Here is a 22,281-nt window from a genome sequence, read left to right as displayed (position 1 = left end):
CAAAAATCAAAGGAGGTGTAGACTAAAGTACTTTGAACACAGGTTGTAGAATAACCGCTTATGGATTCTCAGGAAACAACCGGCCTGATGCTGTAACTCGTTTCGCCGGTCATCGATGGTCGTCCTCGCAGCAAATCTATGGACGGATCGCTAAATTTTGCGCTGAATCGCACGCGCCACGAATATTCTTCTCTTTTCTCCGATTTCTCGCTTATAAATCGATCGAGAGTATGGCTCGTTTCTAACGCAAATTTTCTTTCATCGCGAGAGCAAATAATCGCAATCGATCGCAGTTTCTCGCTTTAATTCGGCAGCTTGAAATTAGCAAAGAAATATCATTGTACAATCCATATATGCTTTCTCTCGCTGTTCGAGGAAATTTGAAAAATTAGTAAAAATATGCACGAGGATGATAGAGTTCGTTGGAGGAAAAATCCGTGGCGTATACGCGATACTTTATTTTAAGAAGAATTTTAAAAAGACCAGATCTTACTTCTAAAGATACGATTCGTTGTTGTTTATAAGAAAATTTGCCAACGGTTTTACCGTAGTGTTATTCGTAACACGATCGGAATACGTTCCGTTCGATTGGAATCTCATTGGAAAAATGGATTCTCAAACTCGCAACGTGATCCTCGGAATGCCTAAGCGGATGCTGCTCATCTTTTTAAAGACGTACGTTTTCATTTTGGCCTGTGGTGTCCCTAACGGAGCCTTTGGAACGCGGTCAGATTAAAGGCGTTACCCTCTTATAATCTGGCTAGATTTAAGGTTTGGGCGTTTAGGATTCGGTCTAGCCTACCACAACACGACCCTTCTTAGACTACGGTACCGATCGAGTTCCTCGAAAATCGGGCCCTCTCGACAAATCTTTCACCGACGTCACCCAAACCCAAAAACACCACCTGTTTCTCCAAAAATTAAATCTCCGACACTCTGGTCTTTAACGATACGCAAATGGACGAAAGTGTCTTAGCTCGAGCAATTTTTTCTTACGTCTTCTCTGGAGGAAACTTAAAGAAGAAAGTAAACCGATCGATGGAGTTGCTCGGGAGCCAATAAATCGAAATACGTCTTTCCAAACTTTGTAAATTTATTTCGAAGAAGGTTAAGAGGATTTTCCACTAGAATTTTAGATTCAGCGCGAACCGACAATCCTCAGAGCGAACAACAACGTTCAAGGATGTTGAAAATGGACGAACCGCCTGCCCTTTTTGAATTCCTAGTTGGATCTCGCGTCGCCCTTCTTCCATGGTACCAGCAGACGAGCCACTCATTACGTCACGTAGTACAAATGACTTTAAATGCCACTCTGACTCTGGTCGGCTATCCCTTTCGATTTCGACGTTGTCTGGGCACTCCCCTTTTATATTTCTCGCTGCCAGCATCGCCGACAATTCGGCCACGATGGAGGAGAGGAGCTGGAATCCAGTCGTTCCTTGGTGGTCATCGGTGCTTCTCCTCCTTCTTCTTTTTCTTCTTCGTCGCTTCTTCGCCAGTTTTTTCCTCTACCGATTCGTGGATCCTTACGGAGGTGAGACTTAGAGCGAGAAAGATGGACGTTTCGGTGTCATCTTTTAATCGCAGATCTCCGTTGCTACTTCTTTTTCAAAGCGTCGCGAGATGTTGGCGGTTTTCTTGCTCGATACGCGTACGTTGGTATTTCCGTAGGAAACTCGGGGTCGGTGGTTTGGATACGTTTGCTTTCAGCGATCTTTGGCGAAATTACAATTTATTACGAAGTATAACGCACGATATAGACGTATCGATACAAAGTATCGCGTGCAAGAAATGTTTCTGGCCTTGGACGATAATACCAATCTGTCTGTCTTTCGATAAGAACTATCCGTGACTTTGTGTCACGCAAAGTTATCGTTCTCAAAGTATTTACGGAATTATTTTAGCATTTTCAGGGTAATTTTAATACCTAAATATCTTGAAATACGAAATCCTAAGTACCTTAAATACTTGTCGCGATCGATCGCACGAAGCGACTAATTACGTTGCATCGACGATCGGTAGGATGAAAGGGGAACCTCCGAAGAGAAAGGCGGGCGGAACGAGCAAATTAGACGAACTAATTTTCCAAACTACGAAACGTGATCTGTAACGACCGGAGAAGTTGAGAAAATCACAGATACCATCTACCTACGCAAAAAAATTTCCCACGCGACGAGTCGTAATCGAAGTTAACTCGAAAAACCGAGAAAAAAAGAACACATAGACAGACGCACGGATATGATTCGGCGTAGCCAACGATTATTTCCTCTCTGGTAAACATTAGAGAGTTATCAGGTGCATCGTATGCATTCCAGCTTTGCGCGAGAAAGTCGGAGGGCTTCTCGAGGACTTCGAGTGGCCGTCAAAATATTTAAATGACGAGCTTCGTGGCAGCGAAAACATCTGTTTTCTACTCAAACTTTTTCCCTTTTTTTTCTTTCGTTCGAGCTGTTCTCCCGAAAGAGCTTCAGGATTCACATGTTCGTGACCATATGCGACGACCGACGATATAAATTAGAGCATCAGCTCGACCGCGTGTATTTTTGTCGTTCCACGGCACTTAATCTTTTTCGCTGATAAACGTGTCCTGTGGTCGCCGTCCAAACGTGAATGAATCGTAATCAGCGTCCGCCTTGACCGACCGATAAAACAAATTTAATTCAAGAAAATGGTTATTCTGCGCGTTCGACGCGCTGCTTCCGGTGCATACCACGGTCCGGCAGTTCGGCGACGTAGCAGCAGAAAATTATCGCGCCAAGGTTGTCTGTTTATCGATCGTAAATTCAAACTTTCAATCGCGAGTTGCGATTTGAAAATTATTTAACGCAGTACGCGACTATGCGGCAAACATCGATATCGAGTATGCAAAAGTTTCTCGTTAAAAAGCAATCTTTTCTACAACGGACCATCCTATCGAAGGAAGTGGCAGTAATTTCTTCAAGATGGTAACCGCGTAGATTGGAAGTTCCACGGTCATTCGCATCACATTCGCGTTGCAGGCATAGATTTGATACCGTAAACGATACTGCCACGATAAGAGTAATTAACGTTATAGGAAGTGCTGATTCGTAGGAGAAGTCTATGAACGAATTATTCCGATTGCAAAGTCGGTTTAAGCTTCTCTTCGTCTCAACGAAGGCCTTTGACTATTCGCGTTAAATAAATTAAAGATTCTTTCCTTTTTATTTTTCCGGTCGTTCAGACTCCGTCACGATTCCACGAACGTTTCGTAAGACCTCCATTTACCGTCTGAACGGTACGAAACGGGAAAACGATTGATTTTACTCGCGATTAGCTTATTGAACGATGACTGGGGATAATTTACGTGGCTGGTACGAACAGCCACTGCAAATTTATACATTGATTAATTATAATTCGTTTAATCGACTCTACGCGTCGGTTCTGTCCTACGTTGTCTTTTTTGATTTAATTACAGAGAAACAAGCATTAACGCGCGATCGGTTTTTCTCTAGCAGACGCATTCCTCGTATAATCTTTGAATTATTTTTGCTTCGATAAATGGCTAGTACGAGCGAAGGTTGGCCTGAAATAGATTTACAATTGAAAAGATGTTTGAAACAACTTTACGTTCGACTTTTACCGCGAGATATGTATACGACGAATCTACATTTCAATGTTGCGATATTACATTTCACGCGTTGGCCTACTCGCTTTTTCCTTCCTTATATTTACATTGATTTGCACATTTCTCCATTCTAACGAAGTATGTACGCATCAGAGGTAAATTTGCGATAAATCTATAAGCATAAATCACGCAACAAATTTACGCTCTCACAATGGATGCTTATTTGAATTCACGAAGAGACGAGACCTACGTTCGCAAGAAGTCTACGCACTGGTAGATCACTTTACGATAAATCAACAAATTTTTATCGACAAGAAATTTACATTATCATCCGTATCTGTATTGATATATCTCACTCGTATCTTTTTCTAAATCAAATAATAAAAGCGTCTATACTTGCGGGTCTCTGCAAGAAATTCGCATTCAACCTACATTCCCATCTGTTTTTACGTTTGTAAAACGTTTCGGAAAAAAATCTACATACGTAACGAGTACCTTATTGTTTTATAATGTACGCATATTTATCAATCGATTCTCAACGTATGTACGAGTGAACTTGACACATATCGAGAAACACATTGTCACGTCCCTTTCAAATCGATGTTCGCTCTTTACATTTCCATCGAATTTCGATCGTAAAGATTATCGTTTGCCTCCGATAATTATCACTTGTTTTTTTTTACTCCGAAACAGAGGAATTCGCGAGATAAACTAGTTCGCGAGAAAAGAAGAGCAAAGTAGCAGGCAGAGTTTAGGGAAATGGAAAAAGTTTGATCGATCGAGCGACGGTGGAAGAAGCCTGGAAGGTTGGTTTATCGCGGAGGAAGCGGGAATAGGCGCGAGAAAAACGCCTTCGTAACGAACGAAAACGCGTCGATGCGATATTCTTTTGCCAGTCGCGGCGTCGGTGGTGGGTGTGGGAGCGAATGCAATATTGTGCACCCACGTGCAACCGCTAAGCCTATAACTCACGGGCAGCGCGCGCGTACACACGCGCGAGCTGTGTACACAGTTCCGCGACAAAGCGTACCTTGAATCAGGACATCGCGAACCTTGAATTCGCACGTGTGTGTACACGCGTGTATGTGTAGCGAGCAGCCTCCCCTGGGATTCAACCGTGTGTGCACCGGTTCTCACGCGATCCACCTCGACTATCGCCAGGCCACGCCAAGACTGTCGTTATAACCTATTTTTTAAAACGATGCTTACGATTTCTGGTTGAAAGGAAACGTTTGTTCTACTCGCTCGGTAGCGAATAGACAGCCGTCGAAAGATGGTATCTCGTTAGAGGCGATTCAACGTAAAATAGTCAATCGTAAGAATTGGAATCGTAAGAAATGTCCGCTCGAAGAAATTGTATATCGCAGGAAGCGTGGAGGAAGAGAGGAATATCGGGAAGATGTTTCCCGATAAGTTAGCGGATTTCGAGTTATAGCAGGTTTTTTCTTTCCTTCGCAAATATTCCCACAGTAACATCGACTTAAGAAGAAGAGGAAGAAGCTAAGAAGAAGAAAAAGAAGATCGAAGTAAGACATATGGGGAGAAAAGATCGGAGGTTAACGTACCACGAGATGTCTGTGAAAGGCACTTATGTAGAAAGGCGGGGTTGCATCGGGTATATGTACACCTTTTGGAAACGCGACAATGCGGCACAGTGTTGCCGGGGTCGGTAAAAGTTAAACACCGAAAGAAATGTGCCTAACAATGCCGTAATTTCGCGGTGTCTCGAGGGAACTTTGCACTTTTCAACGCGATGATTTAGTGATATTTAGTCGTTGGCAAGGAACCTGCGCGCCAACATTTTTCTTCCAAACAGGAAGGAACAGTTTGAAAGGCAACGTAGGCGTGGTATCCTAGCAGGCAGGAGGTGTTCAACTTGCCTCGAATTCGTTCCTATCTCTTTGAAAGCATCGAAGAATCGTATAATTCTCACGGAGCGAAGAATCGGTCAGTGGAATACGAATAAGACAGGGAAAACTTCTTCCGAATGGAATTTCTCTCTCCGACAGGTTCAACCGCTTTCTTCGGCCAATCTTCCCCGTAATCCTTTTTGTCCCTCGTGTAATCAAAGAAATTTCACTCTTCTTCTTCGTTCGAACGACACTCGTCGGTTTAACACCGGCCATGTTCGAGCGTTCGAATAAAATTCCACCTACGAAGGGTTAACGGTTCAGCGTATTACGCGAAAAGGCAATTACCCCGCGGAGAATATTTCGTTCGATATTTAACGATCGTCCGGGCAATGAAAGGAGTAGATGGCACAAGTATCGCGTGGAATTCGAAAGGCAATGACGTTGAAACAACAACGGAGCACGACGCAACACGCCGGCTGCAGCAACAATTGCCGCAGCAGCGATATTTGACCTACGATATTTGCCTTAACCACGATGTCGTTCGATTGCACAAACCTGTCCCTGAACCCGAGCACGGTGCTCTTTACTCTTCCCAGGCATCGGCACGATGAATGTGTGCGCGAAGAAGCCCAGGCACGCACCACAAGCGCAACCGAGACCGCACATCGCGTCGTCGATTCCTATCCGAAACCGTTTACTCTTAATCGTCGCGCACCACTCGTTTCTTCTTTTCGAAATGCTCGCCAGTCCCATCGATTTCTTTCTTCTAACCGTTCCTCCCTTTCTTACAAATTTTGTTTCCATTCGTTCGTTTGGAATTTTACGATTTCCGACAAAGTGCTAAATAAAATTTCTATCGAAACCTTGCGTCGTTGTCGATCGTGTATCGTTAACGTTTTCCGTAATATTAATTTCCAATTACGACTTTAATATGCCACTGCGTTTCGTACAAATGCGATTTTTGTTTTTTTTTTTTTCGCTTCGAACGGTTACAAACTTCTGGATCTAGTTACGAGAGCCAAGTTGCAGCTGAACTACAGTTCGATCGATCGTTTCGTCTACCGGCTGTTTATTTGCAATGCAAGTATGACTCGTGCTCCGAAGTAACAATACCTGCATCAACGTACGCATCGACCAACGTACGCGTAAGCCGTCGCTACCATCGTGCAACGACAAGGGATCGCGATCCGATCGGCGCCGCAACGTTGTTAACGCGATTTCTGAGAATCGGTTATCGACGAGAACGTTAAATTTCCATCGTCGTTGCATTTTACGGAAACCGTTTGTCGTCGTGCAACGAGCGTTAGGTTTGAACCGTTTCCACGATTCGGACGGTGATGCTCGAAAATGTATTTTTCACGTGATCGTAACTGTAATTTCGACCAATCGCGGGGAGACGCAATCGCGAGGAGAGACGTCAACGGGAGTCGTAAATTCCCGTTACGATTATACTAATCGACACCACGAGTTGATCGATCCCCTGATTTCCGTTAGGATAATAGGGGTGATTAAGTTTATATAACACTGTGATTCACAGAATTATAAAAATATATATTTCCAACACTTAAACTACACTGTTGAGTAGATATAAATCGTCGATAACAACTTGTCGCACGAAGATGAGATAGATATGAATAGTAGAGCAAGGTTCGTACAGTCGAATTTCGTATGTTAGTGGACGTAGCACTCGAGGATACTTGATAGACGTGAGATTTTGATGTTAGACTTCGACGTTGTAGTATGTAGAAGAAGTTGACTTGACCTAGCGGTGTTGACGAAATAAGTTGACTTGACTCTCCTGATGTAGCAGGAGAAGTCTGCGACTTGACCCTCCTAGAGTCGTAGGAGAAGTGATGAGTAGGAAGCCTCCGATCAACGTGGTTCGTGAGTGACCTTTTGCATGGGAAAACCCAGCCTGTTCCTATTAGATAGATGTTCGGTTTTTCCTAATGGGTGCGTACCCGCTTTCTCCGTGTTTTTAATTGCGCCTAATAAACCCAAGGACCTCTCTAAAAACCTGATGTGCGTTGCAAATATTTAGCCTTAAGAAATCTTTCAGGACAACGGATTGAATGAAGATACATGTGTACACAATGAAAGAGAAAAGTTATGGTTGGTCCTTAGGTTTATCGAGGGTCGAAATAACGTTACGCAGGCCATCGGCTGCCCGGTCGCGAGAGCTGCAGCGCCGATGTTTTAGGCGACGTAACAGTAACGAAGGAGAAGAATTGCACGATACAGCTTGCACTGGTAACGCAGGGAAATCGCAGAAGACGAGCCAGCGTCGTGATACAACTAAGGCCAAATTGACAACGATATAGGTAATAATTTTGACGAAAAACTACGTACGACGTACCATCTGTTCGATAAAGAAGCGAATTTGAAATTCTCGTTAGTTGCGCCGCTATCGACGCCAAGCGGCGATGCGCGCTCGATCGATCGGCTAATTACGCGCTGCGATTCTCGCGACGATCCACCTTTCGAATTCGTTGTCCGGACAATGTCGTCGTTGACACGCGCAACTACGATAGACGTTCGCTGCGTACGTTGCGTACACTATAGATAGACGAGACGCTGCAGTTGCATTCGCGTGGGCGTATAAAGACGATTCCCGCGCGGCTCTCTTCTCGTCTTTCTCTTTCGCCAGCGTGATAAGTGCGCACCGCGAAAAACGAGACGCCGGATGTGACGTCACCGCGACCCCGCATATTTGCGTACACACAGCGACGCGCGCGATTGCACGCCGCCGCAATAATTTGGTTCCGACCAGCAGCTTGCACGCCTCAGACCCACCACGCCGTCTCGTTTTCGAATCCTTCCTGGAATTGCTTACTTACTTACGTACAAAACCAGCGCAAGCGTCATCGACCGTTTACCAAACGAAAGTATGTTTCGTTTACGGCGACTTGCGCGCTGAGATTAGTCGCACAGTCCTATTGTCTCTGTACATTTGTAAATTATACCTTTTGGAAAATGCTTTAAACGAAAAGATTAGAATTTTGTACTTTTAATTTTGTATTTTTAAATTTTATTTTTTGGAAATTACGAGGGAATTCGGAAAGTACGTAACCGCGCGGGATACGTGCGATAGCTTCTGTCGTAGGAAGGAAGACAGGTTGTCGTAAATGGCAGGTGTGCGAGGTTCGCCTCTTTTATTTCCTTTACAATTATTCAAGTATTGGGCTAATAAAATCGATGCTTTTACTAATACACCTTTGCTTATAACGGTACAATCGTTCCATACGTCACGCGCGAACCTCGCAACGGATTAAGTTTGCATTTAAAAGTAACTAACGACCGACGTACTACGCTTTCTGCGAATTAAGTTTACGTTTAAGAAGCAGTGGTAGAAGATAAAGAATACTCCGAAAAGAGTTAAACAGAAAATAAGCGGAGAAAGAAACGACGATGCGTGGTTGCTATGGTATGGTTAAAGCTCGAGCGGATAATTCGAAGGATCACCCAATCGAGCGTTTCGAACGACGAAATCGCGTCGGCGGTGGCGTTAAGAGGAAGCTGCTGCTTTGCAACTTCGACGTCAGCCTCGTCTCGAACCGCGTGGTAATTTGGCAAGGAGAGTTACGTCGCATCGGACGTAGCCGTATAAGACCAACGCGCTTAAAACGAGTCGGCTACGTGTACGCGCGCGTAAGAAACCAAACAGCGGTAATTTCTACGAGTAAAAAATCGGATGTACCAGCCATGTAAATAATGAATTATTTCCGTGACTCCTCTGCAACCGTGTTTAGTTGATGTATGGTGCGTAGTTCGATCGACGCAACTATGTGGCCGCGTGATTAACGACGAACGAAAGCGATCGTGTTGTCGGAGAAGCACGAAGTTAAGTCGCTGAATGATTTGTGAACATTTCTGGTGAGAAATGCAAAGATGCCGTGGCAGCGAGTTGGCCAAAGCTGGCTGGTTTATCGTAGCAATTTCTTTCTCCCACTCGTTTCTCGTCTTTTTAATTCTTTTTAATCAATTTTAAGCGTTGGGTGAACGCATTTGCTCGTAACAAATTCGCAAACACCCAACACCCCGTCCAAGAGATCGGTAGCCCGTGAAACGACCATTCCAACGCGACAGAGTGTCTTAAATTCGATTACAGTGGATGCAGGATACGGTGTCGGCGACACGGAGAGCGTGGAAGAGAGCAGCAAGGAAGAACGCAGGGGCGTTGGTGTCGGTGCCAGCCTCTTTCAGCCATTATTCCTCACGGTTCGTATCGACGAACCGGACTGACCTCTCTCGATGTCCGTAAATTACGATGCATTCCAGTCGATGTTCCACGGTGATAAGTCGCGGCCTCCAAATGTTTCGTCGCTGGCGGGCATTATTTTCGCCGCTCGCGAGCCGATTGCTCGCAGATACGAGCGGACAGACGGCTCGCGCGAAACGAGCTGTCGATGCATAACGAGGCCGAGAGCGAGCTGGATATAAGGATCGTGCTCTACATATATTTACGCAACCGGCCCAACGGTCCAGCCGCTTCTTTATTTTTTCATGGCAATTTGCTGCCAGATGTTATTACGTACGCGATTATCGGACGGTAATGTGACGGTGTTTACGGCACGGGTAACGATACCGCGATTGATAATCGGACATACCGTTCTGCGTCTGTGTATCCGCCTTTCGCGTTTGTCGCGCAGAAGGTGCGTCGTTTTTCCCTCCTCTCGCGACCGGTTTCTTCTATATACGTGTGTGTGTATGTGTGTTTGTGCGTATGTAATTAATAACAATCAGGGATAAAACGTAAAAAAAAAAAAGAAAAGAAATAAAAGGATTTAAACGCAAGGAAACTGCATCGAGCTACTTCAAACTCCGACGATCTCTTTGGTATGTTGTCTCGTTACAGCGTTACAGCCAACATAAGCAAGTTAATTCAATTTAAATATCGCAATTAATCCAAGAAAACGCTAGTCACGAGCGTCTCTCGTGGCAGTTAACATGTTAATTATCTTGGAAAGCGAACTTCTCAACCAACGTACCGCTTACAAAATCGACGATCAAGACCAAAACCCATCTTACGTACGCGCAACGTCTTCCATCTCGTCGTATCCACCCACCCTTCTCCACACGATCCTCCCTGTTCATCTATTTTCCTTCGCGCGTCGCTCCTCCCTCGAACAAGAATCACTTTACCACGCACCAGCGTAATATACGCGCCTCTTCTCGTCTCGTAAACTCGTTGCCTCGACTTTCTCGACAAACCCGACGCCGCCTTTTTCCCCTCCTTTATCGTCCGGTTTCGTTCCTGTTTTCGTTATCGGTTATTTAAATGTTACGGGTTAATACGTGCCACGGCTGAATCAAAACCACCTACCACGAGGAACGAATAGCCGAGTCTCAGGACGCCGGTCAAGACCCGCGATCGACTCTACCGATAGAACGAATTCCATAGCGACCGTGAATCGACGTTTGCGCGTCGAGGAATACGAAGCGCGCCTATGGCCAATGGCCAAACAGTCAGAATGGTCAGTTATGCGCGATCAAGATAAATGGCGGCCCGTCGAGCAGTGGCGTTCCTCTTCGTGCAAGCCATCGACCAGTCGCGGAATATCCATCGACGTTATGGCTCTATGAAAACGTCCTGGGTCGCGGGTCCTCGTCCGTCCGTCGATATAACTCGTCGGCATTCGTCACTTCGGCCATCATCGATTACACCCTGGATGCCGTTTCCGATGGAATCATTTATCGGACGGCACGGCGGCTGCTTTCTTTTCTCTCGTTGGAGACCTCTTCGACGAAGGTCGCTGCGATGGTGCGTTCAGCTATTCGTTTCGAGTCCCAGGCCTCTCTAGATGCGATCGATCGGTGAGAAACGACAGGCTGGATTTCTGCTGATTTTCGTATTAATTCTCGGAACGTGAAGTTGCGAGACTGGTTTGCGTTTTTAGCTTTGCCGATCAAACACCAGACAGAAGATTTATCGTAGCTTTAATTTCGGTATTCGCGATGTTTGGTCCGTAGTTTCGACAATGAGACTGGATAAAATGGAAGCTTAATCCTCTCTCGAAATCTCTTTGCAAACGAACGTTCGAGAAACTAAACTCTCCACGCATCGACGAAAACTTCAGCTACTTCGAGAGCCTACTCTCACGCTCTGACTACCGAACCACGTCCAAATTACTTCCAAACCCGTTGGTCCATCCATCCGTTCGACGTTCCACGCAAATTCCCATCTTTTGAAACCAAATCGCGTCAAATGCCGGCGAATCTCGTTCGTCCGAGCTACGCCCAAAAGCATCGAACGTGCAAAGCTTGCGACCTTGAACGTGCAAAGGCGGTCGACGTACACAGCCGCGCAAACTTCCGTTTGGCCAACCCTTCGGCTATGGAGCAGCTTGTACCGGCGTCGATACCTGTCGACTCGATCGAGGATCGTCCCGTCAGAGGTGACGCGGTAACAAAATCCAGCGGTCGGTCGGTCGGTCGGGCACGCGGTACACGCAGATTCTTTTCCAAAAACGTCGTCCGCGAGGCACCTGCGCCGTGAAATTCCTGTCTGGCGTCCGCGGCGTGTTCTCTATGCAACCGGCCGATGGAGTGGGAGTAAATGGTGGCGACGATGACGAAAGAACGAAAGAAAGGAAGAGGAACGCGCGAGAATGGAGGTGGGAGAGCACGGGGGATGCTGTCTCGCTCGTTCACAGGGCCATCCATTGACGCCTTTAGCCCGGCATTTATGAATGAAGTCCTCCCCACCACTGTGCGCTCGCGCGATCTTACGTTGCACATGCGCTCCGCGGCTGCGTGCGCACGTTGCGCTCTCGTTGCACACGACTGCGAGCGTAACGATGCAACGCGTCGTCCGTATAATAGTCGTCCGTACACGGACCGACTACTATTCCCTATTAGCGTTTATAGATAGAGTTGCTCGCCAATTTACGTACGTCTTTATATTCGTATCGTACGCGTTTTAGAAAATACATTGAGAAATTTCGTTAGCACCGGCACGAGAAACGATTGCCGACGTAATCACGATCGACTACGTCGAAACAAATCTGAAAATGTAGCGAAATTCGTATGGGCGTAATATAAGAAATCGACGATCATACGCGAACTACGATCGATTCGATGTAACGAATTATTTTCCGAGAAACTAGGCGACTGGGAAAACGAAAGATATAAAACACCGTGGCGAAACAATTTTCCACGAGATTTTCTGTATTCTATAACGAAACCATTTACAAGATAGTAACGGTAATTTATAAAATCGATTTAAGTAATTCTAAGGTATTTTAACCAGACGTTTACTCTTTAGGTATAAAATAAATTACTTGGGAAGAAAAACCACGGACCACCAACCTTCGTCCGTATCATCAGCCTCCCTCAGCGAAATTTCAACCGCTATAAATCATTTTTGCTTCCGTTCTTGCCTGGCGTTCGTGAATTCGCTCATTATCGTGATTTTCATCGTGACGTAACGGTTTGCAAAACGATCGTGGCATTATCGTCGTTTGACGATACGGTCCATTTCTGGCTAATCGATCCAAATGATATACCGATTACGCCACCGGGTGAAAGCTTCCTCTGTGTTAACGTTGGCAAAAACCTAAGGAAACCTGCGTATAGTCGCAACCGTCCCTCCGTAAAGAAAGTACAATCTGCTGTGGCGTCACAAACGCAGGGCGAATTGCGAAACACCGCGCATTATCGAGATTTCGATGGAAAGTCGTTGATTTTTCTTCGGCGATCTCGTGGATGCGTTTACGTAAGATTATTCCGACAAAAAACGTTCGAGAAAACGATCCATCGAATGAGATTTCATGGAGTTTTTATGGCGTAAATCGTGTCGCAGAAATTACGCAAGATTCTGCTGATATCGTATCGTTAAATTCTACGTGTCCACTTTGATACGCGCGTCAGTTGCACCGTAGCGAGAACGACCAAGTAACTGGATAACGAGCTTGCCAGTGAGAACATTTCTCGAATCGGTGATTCGTTGCGAATAAGCATCGACGAGAAGAGGCTGTTTGCGAACGAGGCTGGAAGGTTCGATACCAAAGAAAAACGACCGCCGTCTCTTTAAACGAGCGGTGGACGGGCGCATCTGTACGAAAGGAGAGGACGAGTGGAATTAATCGAGCACATGACGCGCGAGTGTCCCGAAGGGGCGCGCGGCCAACACATGGTCCGCGCGATAGAAAACCGCCGCGCGACAAACCGGGACCAACGCGGAGAAAAGCCGATTCCTCGTCGCTAGAACACGTGTCTAGACTGACAAAAATGCTGGCCGCCGCGTTTTTTCCACGCGGCAACGATGCGTATTGTGGCGCGAGGCCGCGCGTTTCCGCTGCAACTCGCGCCGCCGAAAAAACCAAACGAACACGCATCGTCTGGAAAAAGGGGCACGTGCACCGCACCGTTTCCACCGGCTTTCGTTCTTTTATTTTTCCTCTGCGCGAATTCTACTATTTTTTTTATTTTCTACTGCGAATTTTACTTTCGAGACGGCCGCTTCTCGTTGCGACCAGGCTCGCCTCGCTTCCACGAGACGCGCCATTTCTACTCTTTCGGGTGACCTCGATTCCCGCCAGACGAAGGCAATTCAATTTGATTTCAAGTAGATTGCGCAAGACGCATCGATCCGAAGATATCGACGTTCGGTCGAATTCTCGAATCTTCTCCTTTCTAGAGCCGATCTTTGACGCCTATCTTGGAACCTAGAGAATCCACGATTGTTGTTTTAGGAGAGTAGCGATGATCGTGGGTGGTAGAATTGGAAGGATGTTGGATGGTCTTGCGTTACGATTTTTTGGAGAAACGTTCGTCGATGGAGTTTTTTTACTGAGATTCTTGGCTCGATGTTCGTTAAAGAGCCGAAGATCGACGTAGAACGAACGCGATGGTAGTCTGTGCATTTCTGACCAAAGTTGCACTTCTGAAGGGTCTTAAAGAAGAGAAGAGAGCGATTTTGCGTGGACCGGTTGGCACGATCGTTCGTAGAGATATCGCGAGAGAAAATAGCGCGAGTCAAATGTAATTATACGAGTTTGGACTTTGCAGAGTATAACACATCGAAAAGTCGAATTACACACTCGATACTTTGTTTCCTTTACATATTGTAATGCCAATTGATCGTTGACTATCCGTGTAAGTGGATCTTACAATGTAATGGATCTTACAAGCTATCGGCAAAATACGAAAGTTACTTATACTTATTTATATTTACGAACGTGTAAATGTTACGTCGCACTTACGCTTGTTGTAAGGATGTATAACGCTTGAATGAACGTTAAGGCGCATACGTGGCTCTTATCCTTTAAATCAAGGACTTTAATTAAAGAGAACGCGCGCTGCAAGCCACTCGTCATGAATAAAATGCAACAGTCTCGTGTCAATTACACACTGTATCAAGTTGTGATTAAAATTCTTCTCTCCACCTGCCCTTTAACTTTCGCAATTTATATTCGACTCTCAGTTCCTATTAAACGCGTTATTTCGTCTCTATATCCTTATTTATGTCTTTCACACTTTGCAACTTGTGTGATTCGTAATTTTCGATTTTAATCTCGCTATTCGTATATTTGCTCTACTCCTTACTTTTCTCTTTCGTTTACGTCCTTCATTCGCGTTCTGTCCAAACGCAATCTCTCTCTCTCTCTCTCTCTCTCTCTCTCTCTAATCGCATTACGTTTACCTGACTCTAAGCTATCCTCGTTAATAGCATTCACATCTAGCGTTATATTAATTGGCTTAACGTCGATTATAACGCAATTAGTTCTTCGCGTGATATACGTACGCAAAGTAACACGCTTGTGCAGATACACAAATATAGATATATTTGTTCGCACTAGGAACGATCGAATCTTTTACATCCGATATCAGCGCAAGAACGTGCAACGATATTGAAAAGCGAGCCAGATGCCAAACAAACGGCAAACTACAAAAAACAAAACGGCAGCTGGAAAAAAGATGGCCCTTGATGAAGACAGCGATGAATCAAAGAACCGCGTGATCGGTTTAGCAGTGTCCAACAAGGGTGATAATATATCGCGTATAAATTGTAGTAAAACCGTTGTCGCGGTATAAGCTAACCAACGCGAACGTTGATGGATAATAATCGCGTAATGAACGTGAATTATTGCATAATGCTGTCGAGGATCGGGCGTGGCCGTATTACGGGGCCCGAAGAGCGAGGAGGCGGGAAAAAAGGGAAAAGAAAAAACCAAGCTAAAATCAATGTTCGCAAGATCGCGGTCTCGCGCGAGCGCGCGCCAGCCACTGCGTTCCCTTTTAAGTATTGCAACTGATAATCATACCCTTTATCCGTAGCAATTTACCACGCACCACCGTATATCATCGTCGCCTGTTATTTGCAGGTCGTCGAGAAACCTCCGACACGTCGTTGCAACAACCTTTCGAAGATTTCTTGATTTCCGACGCGAAAAGAATAGCTTTTTTTCAACGTAGGATAATATTCGGACAAGCTGTTCTTTTTCTCGCATTTTTCTTTCTGCCGTTTGGAATGCCGAGAACCATGGCGGTGCCAGCCGGTTTGATCCTCCACAAAATAGCGTTCTGCGTTGATTATTTAAAAAAATGATGATCGTATCTTCCTTCGAGCGATGAAAACGTATGGCGACAGAGGATACTAAAGGAACGATACTTTCAGGAATACGCGACTAAATGCAAACGTTTGAAGTTCCTTTCGTTTTCCGTTCTCTCTTTCTCCTTGCGATAACTTTGCTCTTATTACAGAAACTCGCTTAAAGTAGCGAAAGCCACGCGATACTTGCGCTATATGAGAGTTTGCGAATATCGTGTAAATATTTGGTACAAATAAAGAAAAGAAAAAAGAGGAGAGGAGAAGATGTATCGTTCTAAGTTTCAAACTTAATTTCCTTCTGAGATGTGTCCAACGATAAAAGGTAATTTATTCCAGGAGGAAAATTTCGAAAAAAAGAGGGGCACGAAAATAGTAGCTTTGTTCCGTGTAGAGAAACACTTGGCCGAAAAAAGAAAAAACGGTAGAGAACCTCTATTTCTAAAGAAAAATGTAAAACTAATGGAAGGAAGAATAAAAGAAAATAGATTTCCGAGGAAGGTAAGAGAAGAGGAAGCAGCGTTAGGTTTGTCGAGAAGGTGAGAAGAGGAGAGAGGATTCCTTTGAGAAGAAGCAAGAGGAGGGAAGGAATTTCCATTGAAGAGGATGAGGCTAAAGAAAAGAACTTTCATTGAAAGCGTTCTCGAGAAACTGCTTTCCTTTTCAAAAGTGCCGACAAGATAAATGCAATTCGTTAAAGTAACGAACTTTTAAAAAGAATTTTAACAAAAAGTTTAACGAACAAATAAGAAGGGCAAACGTATTTCTTTCGAGGAGAACGAAAAAGAAATGAAATATGAATCGAGCATTTTATGTAAATGAGATCGCAGTTATCGAATCTTACAAAATTCCACCGACACGAACAAGCAACGTTTTAAAAAAATCGACCAGCGTAGTTAGCCTAACAATAAAAGATCGCGTATTCTTCGCGGTTCGACGACTTCGCGTTCCTCGCAGTATGTTGACCCGCGAAGGAAGAGATACGCAGCCGTAGGTACGAAAGAAAAGACGAAAAAATGAGCAGCGGATCGATTAAACGGCGAAGAAAACAAACAAAATACCGAATTGACCGAATAATTCCATCTATCGTCGTGTCGTCGCGATTCGTCTTTCATTTTGCAACAATGTGTCGCAAGTGGCTAACGAAAAGATCGCGCTTAAAACAAAAGATCATAGAAATGAAAAGCTACGAAGTATAACAACGCACTGCCTAACGTTTCGTGGACGCTAGTAAATAATTTTAGCTCGAAACCTCGGGACGCTTTACTGAATTTATTTACGCAATTACGAAGCGATATATAACTCGAATATTTCTATCCTTCAATGGTATTGCATTGGCGCAATTTTTGCGCATTATCTCGCTATTCGAGCCTTGATGGGTTAAACATACCCTCGTCCATGGAGAACGGAAGGAAAAAGAAGAAAATGATAAATCTCACGTAAAATGTTGGCGAAAAAAAAATGGAAAGAAATATGGAAAAAAGAGATTTACAAAGTCGGTGGTCCAAGGGGACTCGATGGAGATAATACGAGTGGTCGGGTGGTAGGAAAGGGGTCGAAACGATCGTGGAAACGACAAGAAGGGAAAAGTGGCGCGCGTGCAAGAGGAAGAATGCGGCGAAAGGGCAGGGCCAGAAAAGGTAGACGGGGGGAATGGGGCGAGAATTCGAAGAGCGGCGTACGAGCATCTTATTTCAATATTTTAAGCGCACTCCGGGGTATCACGCATACCACGAGTGGACGGCCAATATTTGAAACGGACCACAAACGCCGCAGCGCGGCTTCGTTCCTGGGAAAGAGAAACGAACGAACCGAGTACGCGCGGACTTTACACAAAAAGTCGAGACTCGATCGAAAGTGTACCGATCTCTTGGTGAAAAATTACGCGCGATCGCGACCGTTGAATTTGTTCACGGCGGGACGCCGCTCGTGAGAAATGGCAGAAATTAATTAAGAGACGAACCATTGGGAGCGCGAGGATTTTCAAAGCTATCGCGTTCCGATAATTACTCCGCTCTTCCGTATCAAATACGACATTACGTTCGAGAAATATGCAACGACGCGATATTTTTGATATAACAGGAACGCGTTCCGTGAGACTGGACGCAACCGGCGTAATTTACGATTTCATCCACGATCGAGGCTGACCCGTCTAAAAAGATACACTGTTCGCTTGTTAAGCGGAAAGATAAAGGGGCTGCCTTCCTGGATCGGTGATCGCCGTCGTTGGGGAATGCGGTGTGCGCTTTTTTTCCGCGAACTTGCAATTCGTCGCGGCGTTCTTCGCCAAAAACCGGCGCTCGCCGAGTTATCGAGGAAGCGATTCCATCTCGACCAACCCACGGCTGCGTAATCGCTCGAAATAAGTCGGCCGACGATAAAGTGGTCACGAAGGTTTGAAGAAGTGGCAGAACGATAAAACGGCCGTCGTTTATTTCGATTTTTAAGTTCTCGATTGAAAATTACAATTTACCGATTATTAATACTAATTGACCGATCTTTTTGAATTATTTATAAACCGCTAACGTCGCCTGTTAACTGTGTTAATGCACATTCATATTAACGATCACAATGGCGTCGTACCTTAACTTCTTTAATTTCTCCGCTTGATGCTCCTAATAGCCACTTGGCTCACGCCCGTGTCCGTGTCCGTGCTTCCGTTTCCTGTAACAATTATATTTTTCAGTTACGTCACTTCTTTTCCTATATCGTTCACGCGTGAAAATTACAGACGAAAAATAAAAACAAAACCACCGCTCCCTAAACCGTTTCTTCAAACGTTTTCAGCAGAGGAAAACGTTCGTAATTAATCGTGTAACGACGAATCGGAACGAACGCGTCGCAAGGAGAAATGGATCTGGATTTTTCAATGGCGTTACTACGGTCGATTGGTACGCGAGGAATTCCATTGGCCGGTCGGGCGTTGGCAATATCGCGAGCGGCGTTCATTAAAATTCATTAAAATCGATAAGCTCAATTAGACTTCCTCGCGCGCGTATTTCGAAACTCACCCCTCGCCGCGCGATTTTCAACGCGTTCCAGGAATCATTTTAACGACCGTAAAACAGACTCTGTCCGCTTGTTAAGCCGACCGTCCTTCCCCAACCGTGTCGCGATAATCTTCTTTAGATAATCTCGTTAATTGATTATTCTCTCTATATTATTAGTTTCGAGCCTTCGACGGGTATTTCTTTATGCGCTCTCGATTAACAACGATTATTTCAACGGATTAATATCGCCTTTTCTCGATTTTCTCGTTTTACTTATCGCAGACGCGCCGACTTATTGGTTGGTAAATTATGTCGGAAAAGAGCAGAGACAGTGCTATCGTTCGTTAACGATTATTATAAAGAGCGACTAATTATTCCCGTCTCCAAGAATATACCGAAGAGCGTGGCGACAATTAGCCATTCCTACGCGAATAGTAGCGCGTTCGTTTGGTCTGTCTACGAATCGCGTTAGGTTCGCCGGAGGAGAGGAAACGTCGGTTTAATTGGCCCGAGCGACAGATATCGCGGGTCTGAAACGAGGAAAAAGCGATTTGCCATGGGGGCCACGTAAGACCGTAGCATGTGTCAGTCCTCGGTGAAGCTTAATGGAACAATGGGGACGGGGAGGCGGCCCTTGGGCAACTCGAGGGCCTGGCAGTCAATGAATCTGCTGGCCTTTTCCCATGCCCGCGAACACCAACGCCAGAGTTCCCTCTCTCTGTACGACTGTTCGGGTCCAGTCGATTTTATTAGCCTCTGACTCATTCCCTCTTTACTCCCCCGCTAGTCTTGCTGCCGGATATCTTGCCTTCTTCTTTTTTCCTCTTCTTATTCTTATTCTTATTCTTATTCTTATTCTTATTCTAACGCTACGTCTTCGTCTTTGTTTTCTTTTCTCTCTGTTAATGGGGCAGATCGTCACGCAAGACCGTTTCAACGTGGACAGCTATCGTTTCGGTCAGCTTTCGTGGATTTTCTAGGTGGATGTGGAAGATCGATTTGAAATTCCTGGGAAAATTGTAACGGAACGTTGGATAACGGGGTTGTTGGTTGTCGCCACTTACCGCGCGATAAAAGATTGAAAATTCTTCTATCGAAGACCGATCCTGCAGATCGACTTAAACGTTTCCTTCTACGTGTCGAGGAGATTTAAGAAACTCGCACGATCTTTTAACAAACGAGATGGCGATTTGATCGAGCAAGCGTGCGAACGACGAAACTGAGGACCAACGACGAAGGCAAAAGCGAGGAAGACTGGCGATCGACCTGAAGACGCAGAGGGCGACTAGGATGATCGTGTAAATAGGGAAGAGTCGCCCGGTCCTCTAAGTTCAGCGGACCTGTTTGTCTCGATGCAAACGATCGTGTGAAAGTCTCGCCGCCTCGTTAACGCCACCTTCCGCCAGACCCCGCGAAGGATGGCCGAGAAAGGGAGGAGTCTTTTTAACCGAAGCCCGAGAAGAAGTTGCCAGCCACGACCACGATCAGCGGAGTAAGGGGACCGAAGCATCGTGCTGGGAAGAGCAAAGATTCCGGGCGAACCGAGGAAAATAAACGGACGAAGACCTCCTTCTCTCTTCCCGGCGAATTAGCTACTCGATTAACAGACTGCCGCTTTGTTGCGGATGCTGTCCGAACCGACTCTCGCCTTTTCGACCTTAGGACCTACTGTTTATTGCTTTGCCTTTCTCGCTTCTTTTGATTTCTTCGGGTTGCCTTCCTTTGCCTTTCGACGCCAGTCTCGATCCTCGGGATAAGAATGTCGAGATTTTGCTGTCCGATACATAGGAGAAGGGGATGAATTCTAAGACGCTCCGATGGGCGTCTGAAATCACGAGCAACGACAACGAACGTGACGAGGTAAGGTCGAGTCGTTCGGAAACCATGCTGATTAACTTGAGAATTTAGGATGCACAGATAGACGGCGATTACAAGCTGCTTTCCCAAATGGGACTTTCACAAACGAGGCTGCCACGATTACCTAAAATCGTAGGGTTCCGTCGAGCATGGGCATGGGTAGCGTTACAGCAAACTTCATCAGGGTTCAAATGACAGAGCGATCGGTTTATCTTCAGAACACCTTGTATAAATTCCTCGAAAGCCCCCAACACTGTACCAACCCAACGACATTCTTCCCAAAGAATTTTCCCACCATGAAAGCGAACAAAAAAAGAAAAAAAAAAAAAGAAGAAGAAAGAGGGAAGAGTATCGCTCGTGTCGTATACCCACACACAAGCGCACAACGATCTTCGATTTTCCCGAATTTTCTCAATCCAGTGCCCCTTCTCGTAACCTTCCGAGTCTTGGAAACCGAGAGGAAGCTGGAGCGACCGAATACCGAAGAAAAAATAGCGCGAAATCCAGCCTGGAATTCCGAAGGAAGAAAAGGAGACGCGGTAGCGGGACCCCTTTGAAACATAGTCTCATTATTTGCAAATCCGATAAATCTCTCTCGTTCGTGGCGGCTTCCACGAAGTTCGCGGTGGAATCGGGCCACGCAGATTGCCAGAGTATCGCGTGCTGCTGGCCATCTTTTGGCCAGGTTTCGGTACCTGGACCCTCCGCCCTTTCATCCATCGGCAAAAATCTCCCTCCTCCTTTCGCCCCGGTCCACTTCGTTCGCCGATACCTCGTTCGTCTCGGTCCTCCGCGTGCGGCCCCTGTGGCACTTTCGGCCGTGGAAACGGTGAGAAATATTCGAGGTCAAGGTCGCGGAGGAAGGATACTCGCGCACGAGCCGTTTCTCTTTTAATCGGCGAGGAACCGCGCTTGCGATTAACGAGTTTTCTTGTTTACCTTTGATTTCGAGCGTATGGACCGTATAAGCTAATTTTTCGGCCTGCAAATGTTCGCGGAGGATTAGGAAACGCGCGAGGGTGATCCGTCTCGACGTCTTCCCCGGGTCCGGAAGTTTTAGATATCATACGATGGTTTCGGAAGAGCGAGACAAGAATCGTGCGATTTCCAGAAGAAACGTATTATTTTCAGACAGGTGTAATTGAGATTTCACAAGTCAGACCAATCGTAATCACGGCAAACGCGATCTTATCGTACGATTTCTTTTAAATTTTTATTAAATATCCTCCGTACACGTGATGTACCAAGCAACGATCGATTATCCACACGCGAAATGAACGAGGAGTTTTTCATACGTGCGTTCCTATGGGGGTTTCTCGGCGTGCTATCCTCGATCCTCATCCTCGCCGGCTCCGTCTTTTCTTTCCACGAAACGCTTTCGGCAAGTCAGCACGGAACCGGATGAAAAGCATGGCGCGCGTTTCTCACGCAGAGATTGGATCAAAG

General features: G+C 45.6%; 1 protein-coding gene across 3 annotated transcripts in view; it reads right to left on the bottom strand.

The window, feature by feature from the left end:
- The window catches only part of CycD (cyclin D), a 135,757-nt gene that overhangs the window by 59,916 nt on the left and 53,560 nt on the right, over nt 1-22,281 (bottom strand). For all 3 annotated transcript variants that reach the window (XM_069128769.1, XM_069128768.1, XM_069128770.1), the window contains exon 3: nt 18,572-18,652. The gene's annotated coding sequence lies outside the window, so the exon portion shown is untranslated. The remainder of the gene's footprint in view (nt 1-18,571; nt 18,653-22,281) is intronic.

The sequence above is a fragment of the Bombus flavifrons genome, chromosome 15 (assembly GCF_040668555.2).
Source record: "Bombus flavifrons isolate JBK064 chromosome 15, iyBomFlav1_principal, whole genome shotgun sequence".
NCBI lineage: Eukaryota > Metazoa > Arthropoda > Insecta > Hymenoptera > Apidae > Bombus > Bombus flavifrons.
Note: the sequence above shows the minus strand (reverse complement) of the source record. Positions and strands in the feature narration are given on the sequence as shown.